Source organism: Octodon degus, unplaced genomic scaffold (genome assembly GCF_000260255.1).
Source record: "Octodon degus isolate 3935 unplaced genomic scaffold, OctDeg1.0 scaffold00038, whole genome shotgun sequence".
Taxonomy (NCBI): domain Eukaryota; kingdom Metazoa; phylum Chordata; class Mammalia; order Rodentia; family Octodontidae; genus Octodon; species Octodon degus.
The window spans coordinates 16,975,865-16,983,611 of record NW_004524614.1 but is presented as its reverse complement, the minus strand read 5'-3'; the positions used below and the strand labels follow the sequence as shown (position 1 = coordinate 16,983,611).

The window sequence follows — 7,747 nt, the reverse complement described above, 5'->3', positions numbered from 1 at the left end:
AATAATGCTACAGAAAGGCAGATGTTGCAGAAGAGAGAGATCTTTTAGAGTCCATAAGAGGCTTCAGGCCTGGTGGAGGAAACGTAAAAGTCAGCTGGCATCCAAATCTAGGGTCAAGTCCAGGGGTGTGGTGGTGTGCATGCCTGTAATCCCAATGCTGGGGAGGCTGAAATCAGGAGGATCACTATGAGTTTGAGCTGCATAGCAAGACCCTGTATCAAATACATTAAGAACTAACTAACTAACTAACTAACTAACTAAATCTAGGGTCATTCATGGACTCTGGAAGACACACAGTGATTAGATACCAATGTCATATATAAGGTCTCGGAGATTATAGGAATAGCTGGAGAGGCAAGAGGTGGAGAATAAAGAGGAAGTGAGTGTGGATAACTTTGAATAAATTTGTCTACTAGGAGAAAGAAATGGAGAACCAAAGTTAAACACCAAGGTCCCATGAGGAAACTTTTCTTTATAAGATGAAGTGAACTTAAATAAATTAAACATTTTAAATTGATGTTAAAAGTTTTAAGATAAAAGGAAGAGAAGAAAGAAAAGGTAAAGTGAGATTCCTGTAAAGGTTGGTGAATGGAATTCAGAACAGAGGTGGATGCACTGGTATAAACTTAATTAGATGTATTCATTTCTATGACAATTTTAATCTTAAAATTTCAGAAAAATTATTTCACGTATTAGGAATATCTCTTGTATTTATATATTTCTCATGTAAAGCTTTCCCTAATACCCAGAAATATTTTGTTTTAATTTTTTAAAAGGGTGCAAAATGGTAAAAAGTAAAAATAAAAATAAAAATAAAATATGTAAAAGCCAGTGAGTGAGCGACAAGATGTGGGGAGGGCGCTCCGGGCAGATGTACTGCAGCCACCTTCGTCCTCCGCTTCTCTGCTGCACTGACCTCAGCTTCCTGCCTGATCCCACTTGTTTGTGGCATATAGATCAGTGTGTCCATTTAATACAAGAAAATGGAAACTGAGCAGCCAGAGGAAACCCTTCCCAACACTGACACTAATGGTGAATTTGGAAATGTCCTGCTGAAGGTATGTAAGAGGAGCAAGCATTTAAAAGATCAAGAAACACCGATGAGATGGTTGAATTCCAAATTCTGCTTCAGAGCAAGAATGCTGGGGCAGTGACTGGAAAAGTAGGCAAGGACATTAAGGGTCTCCGTGCAGACTCTAATGCCAGGGTTTCAGTCCGGGAGAGCAGTGGCCCCAAGCACATATTGAGTGTCAGTGCTGACACTGAAACAATTGGAGAAAATCTCAAGAACATCACCCCTACATTGGAAGAGGGCCTGCAGTTGCTGTCACCCACTGCAACCAGCCAGCTCCTGCTCGAATCTGATGCTGTGGAATGCGTACCTTACCAACACTATAAAGGAAGTGACTTTGGCTGCGAGTTGAGGCTGCTTATTCATTAAGTCTGGCAGGAGGAATTATTGGAGTCAAAGATGCTAAGATCAAAGAACTTCAAGAGAACACTCAGACAATAATCAAGCTTTTCCAAGAATGCTGTCCTCATTCCGCTGACAGAGTTGTTCTTGTTAGAGGAAAGCCTGGCAGGGTTGTAGAGTGTGTAGAGATCATCCTTGATCATATATCTGAGTTTCCTATCAAAGAACGTGCACAGCCTTATGATCCCAATTTTTATGATGAAACTTAGACTTACGGTGGTTTTACCATGATGTTCGATGACTACTGTGGATGGCTTGTAGGATTTCCCATGTGGGGAAGAGGTTGTTTTGACAGAGTGCCTCCTGATTGAGGTAGGCATCCCATGCCTCTCTCTAGAAGAGATTATGATGACATGAGTCCTTGTCGGGGACCACCACCCCCTCTCCTGGTCGAGGTGGCCGGGGTGGTAGCAAGCTATGAATCTTCCTCTTCCACTACCACCACCACCTAGAGGAGGAGATCTGATGGCCTATGATAGAAGAGGAAGACCTGGAGACCGCTATGATGGCATGGTTGGTTTCAGTGCTGATGAAACTCGGGCCTCTGCGATAGACACATGGAGCCCATCAGAATGGCAGATAGCAGATGAACCACAGGGTGGCTCTGGATATGATTATTCCTATGCAGGGGGTCGTGGCTCATAAAGTGATCTTGGTGGACCCATTATTACTATACAAGTAACTATTCCCAAAGATTTGGATGGCAAAGGTGGTCAGAGGATTAAACAAATCTGTCATGAATCGGGAGCACCTATCAAAATTGATGAGCCCTTAGAAGGATCCAAAGATCAGGTCATTCCCATTACAGGAACACAGGATCAGGTACAGAATGTACAGTATTTGCTGCAGAACAGTGCAAAGCAGTATTCTGGAAAGTTTTTCTAAGATTGGTGAAGAACAGAAGAAATTCTCTCTCTCTCTCTCTCTCTCTCTCTCTCTCTCTCTCTCTCTCTCTCTCTCTCGTCTGCTTCTGTTTACAAAGCCAGGGCTGGGGAGAAAGCTCTGTAGAATAAGCACTTGCCTGGCAAGTGCAAGGTCCTGAGCTCAATTGCCGGTACTGTAAAAAACCAGAACAAAACAAATAAAAAGCCAACATTCCTCTGCTTCATAGGTTTTCTGCATTTGAGGTATAGTGAAATCTTTGCTGTTCATCAGATATAATGTTTCAGTTCCTTACAAACAGGGTTAGGAGGAAGGGCATACAAAAACTAAAAATGAAATTTTAAAACATCAGCAGAGTGAGATCTTATTTTTTGTTCATTGTTGGTGGTTTAGAAATTCTCCTCCCATGTAATTGCTTTGTGTGGTCCCTTAAACATTTGGGGTGTGGGACAGGGAGGAAAGTGACAATAGTCCACGTGTCCCTGGCATCTGTTCAGAGCAGTGTGCAGAACTTAATGCTCTTTTGTGGAAAATGTTTTATGATTTTTAAAATAAATTTAGTGAATCTAAAGAAAATTATAAAAAAATAGAAATGATACAAGGTTTCATTAAACAAAGTAACAATTCAACAATGGTTGTTGTATTCCATAATGTTGTCTATAAATAGTTATTTTGGTTAGCAGATATAAACATGCAAAATTGATTTAAAAATTAGAAGTAACCAAAAAGAAGAAAATTTAATATTGAACATATTATTTTATATTAGTAAATGAATTTACTAGCCTGCAAAGTGTTTCATGAGATAGAATTAGCTTCATTTTTTAGATTAAAACTTTGATTTTCAGATATGTTAAAGAAATTTGCCAAATTACAAAACTACTGCATAAAAAATTCTGGTCATATTCTAATGTGAATACCCTATTTACCTTCCTTTATGCTGTACTTTCAGAATTCCCTAGAAAGGATGATTTACAGAAGGATCAAACATTGTACCAAACCTTAGCATGGATGGTAATTGTTATCTGAAGTTACTTTATCAGAGAAGAAAAAATCTTCTCAGTTACATGGCACATTTACCACTTATTAGGAAGCCACTTGCCTACTATTTTGTCACTGTTGGTACATAATTTTCTCATTTTGTGCCATTTTTTCATGAACAGATTTTATCTTTCTGGAAGGTAAGCTCTACTTACTATAATTCACTATCATATTGTAACAAAACATAGTATATCCTTGCTCAAACTTAGTCAAATAAATGATGCTGAAAAACCATTTTTAAAATCCTTTTCACCTGCAACTGTACCAGAAGATGATATGTAGGTTCAAAGCATCATGCTGGTTATGGTGGTTTCCCCATTTCATTGGACTGGGAGCTGCCCAGGGTATCAGGAAGGCATTCGTTAGATGTGTAGGTTGGTCATGGAGATGCGACCATGGGGCTGTATCTGATTACTTGCTCCATTCTCTCTGATGTTGTTTTCTTGTTCTCTTACCTGGACAACATGAACTAAGTACCTGTGTTCCACCGTGATAGTTCTGCCTTGAAGCCAGCTAACCGTGGAGCAGATCTCCTGAAGTCATTAGCCAAGTTATGACTTTTCTCCTTTACACTAGAGGTGACTAGAACTGACCTGGAAGGCTAAAAGCAGAGAATGGTGGATAATTTGGGTTGAAGCTCTAAAAAAAAAAAAAGAACAGTGATAGGAACAAGGACAATAAAGGCCAGGCCTAGAAATTTTCTAATGGAAACACAGACTACATTAGGAAGTGAGCTAGTGCCCATTCACGTTGTAGTCTGGAAAAAAAAGCTTGTCTTTATATTTCCGATACTCAATGTATTTATATGAGGTTGAACTCAAGGTTGGTAAATGTATTGCTGTGACAAGAAATCTCGAGGTAGTCTAGTGTCCATGCAATGTCATGAGCAGTTCTGACGTTTTCATTTGAATTTGCAATAAGAATCAGAATTGCCAAGCAGAGCTGAAAGCTATGAAAACTGTGCAGCTTGGCAAGAAAGAACATGGCTATAAAGTTGGTACTGAGCAGAAAGTGGTTACTGAAAAGATTACTGCTATTAAAAGTAAACCAGGAACTTTTCATTAGAACTGTAGAAAAGATGTTTCAAGGGCATCTAAGGAATGGACCAGGTTGTGGCCACGGCAGGCTTAAAGGTATAAAAAGGGAATATTTTAAAAGATTTTGTTTTGAGAAGAGACCTCCAGTGTACATTATTCTCTCAGGACTACCTAGGGATGCATTTTCCTGAGTTCAAGCATCCATGGTTTTAGAGGCTATTGCAGCCATGGTCTAAGGGGGGTCAGTTTGTGCTAATGTGGCACATAGCCAAAGAAAGCTTCAGTTTATGAAGAAAGTCAACTCAAGAGAGGAGGTACATGGCTGCAGCCAGCAAAATTATCAGCAGGGAGCTTCCAAGACACTGTCGAATTCACATCTCACCACCTTGAGCTCAAGATGCCAGACACAGAACTGCAGACATGACTCTCCTGCTCCATTTTGGTCTTGGTTTGGTCCAGCTCTTTTCTAGTACCCTAGTTTCTCTTTTGGAATGGAATGTTTACACTGTGTCATTGTACCTTCAGATTAGGTTAACTTGCTTTTGATTTTTATAGAGGCTTACAGTGAAGAATTTGCCTTGAGTCTCAGAAGAGATTTTGACTTGGATTTGTGAAAGATAGGTGAACTCTTAAAATCCAAATTGAAACAATAAAAGCCCATTTTGTAAGTTTAGCTTTCTACTTCATTCAGCAGCTTTTTAAAAATTCTTCTGCATTGTAGGTATTTTTTATTGTGAACAAGACAGTTATATTACATTAAGTATAATTAATAACTCATTGTCTTTATTTGAAAATTAAGTACAATGAAAGAGATGTATATGGTGTGAAATTAACAAGGGGAAGGGTACAACATTTAATGTGGACTGTCAACTTGCTTGACTTGGGAAGCAGGCAAGCAAAGTAGTAAAATAAACTGATAAATGCATTTGCATGAGTTGCAAAGGTAAAGCTTCAGTTCTACATGTGGTCCAATGCCTCGTCCTCTATGGTACAGCTTCCCTACTTTGCTTCCTGGCCACTGTGAACTAAGCACCTTTGTTCCACTCTGTGCTGCCACCACTGTGCTTGTGCCTTGGCGCCAGCTAGCCATGACACCCACAGCCAATTTCTTTAAATTGCAGGCATGCTGCCCTGCTGAAAGGAAAACTGACGAATAACCAACAACCGTCCAATTCCTATCTTACTATTTCTAAAGATAGTGGTGAAAGAGAACTGCTCAGAAGCAGCTGTGTGATGTTGAGGCACCAAGTACAAGAGCTAGGAGTGAAGAAGCAAAAGCAAAACTTGGCCTCATCTCCAACTTTTCCAACTGGAGATACTGATTAATGAGCAGGTCAAAGTACTAGGAGCCACCACCATCTCTTCTGGAGGAGTTTCTTAGAAGCATAGCCACTAACACACAGCAATTAATGACTTTGTAGCGGGGCACCAATTACCATAATTAAGGAAAACCAATTTTAACATGTGCAGTGCTGAGTACATTGCACTTTCTCATCACAGAAGGATGTTTCTAAAAATAATAAATCTGGCTGTTATTATTCTTATGAATATGGCAGTCTATGAATATTGTGTTCAAACCTGAAAATAAAACTTTTTTATTTGTACTGGCTTAGGGGTAACCAGCTTTACCTACCCCATGCAAATCAATACAGATATTTCACTCTGTCTCAGAGTACAAGCCACAAGAAAAGTCACAAAAGTGAACTTTCCCTCTTGAATGTTTAAAGGTACTTTATTTATTATTTTATTTTATTTTATTTTATTTTATTTTATTTTATTTTATTTTATTTTATTTTATTTTATTTAACACAGGGTCTTCCTACTCAGCTTGGACTGCTAGTGATCCTCCTGTCTCAGCCTCCCCAGGGCTGGGATTACAGGTGTGCAGCACCATGCCCAGTTTCAGGGCAGCCATGGTGCACTCAGAGTTCCAGGGCTGACACAGTATGTGGTACTGGGGATCAAACTCAGGGCCTTGCACTTGCCAGGTAGGCATTCAGGACTCCAAGTTATCTCCCCAGCCCTGTTCCATCTACTTTAAAATGTGCATCATCCTGCAACTAGTATGTTCTTAACCTCCTTGTGGTTTTAGGGTTTTACACCAGTCAATATATGTAAAGGATTGGCCTAGTAGCAGAAGCACCCACATCTGAAAAGATACAAATTGATATTTTGAAAGGCAAAGAAAAATAGTGGGCAGGGCATAAAAAGCAAAGAAAAGAAGGAATTTGAATAAAAAAGAAAAGTTTAAAAAAATATGAGGTAAGGACACATAAGGGAAGATAGAATATTTAAACAGTGAATAGATAAAAGAGACAATAATTTAATAGCTAGCTTTGGAATTTGGGCTCCTGTGGCCTTAAATGTCCTCTAGTTTCAGTGAAATACTTTGAAATGTTCAAATTACAACAGGAACAAACAACACATCTGAGTAAACAAGAGTAAATTGAAACAATAAAAGCCTGTTTTGCAGGCTTAGCATTCTATTTCATTCAGCAGCTTTTTAAAAATTCTTCTGCATTGTCTGTCCCAAGTGATGGCAAGTTTTCAGTAGTGATTACTGAAGTGCAGCTTCATGTGGTAAGTGAACAAGGCAGGTGGTGAAGGAGAGAGAAATACTAAGCCATTAAATGATTATTGATAAAGAATGCAGGTGGTTGTCCGTTGTAGAGGAAACAGAAAGCAGAATCAAAGACAAAAAGCCCCAGAGTGGCTGAGCTGAAGCCACACATGCTGCACGCTGGAACTTTTGTGACATTTGCGACCTCCCAGGTGCATCTGGAGGACCATGTGCCAGGCGAAGAGGAATGTGTGGTGCACTCTGTCCAACCAGAGCGAGGTGTTAGAGAGTCTGGGCACTGATGGCAGGAGGACTCTGGGAAGCATTTGGGCTTTTTTCAGCAGATAAACTCAGGAACTCACAGATACTATTGAAAATCTCCAGTTGCTACTTTCAATGAGTCCAGTGTTACCTTCAGCGCTATAAATGAAATGTTGGCTCTCTTGGAAAGATTTGCCTTCATCTGCCTCCATATTATCATGCTACCACCTGAAAATATAACCCAGAATTCAAGGAACAGAGACTTTCTGTCAAGTGAAGATTTTCAAATGACACTGTGCAGTAGATAAATTTTTAAAATACAGGGAGATGGGACTAGGGAAAATGCCAGCAGAAGAACACACGCAGGGCAGAGTACAAGGAGCTTTAAAAGAGCATGATATTTGAAACTTTCGATACATTGTCAGAAAAGAAGTTTGAAGGAGACCTTGCTGAGGTGCAGTTCATCACTGACCCTGAAGAGCAGAGTACATTTTA

General features: G+C 39.6%; 1 pseudogene; it reads left to right on the top strand.

The window, feature by feature from the left end:
* The first annotated feature begins 983 nt into the window (after window positions 1-983).
* On the top strand, window positions 984-2,359 carry LOC101567461 (annotated as a pseudogene).
* The last annotated feature ends 5,388 nt before the right edge of the window (window positions 2,360-7,747 follow it).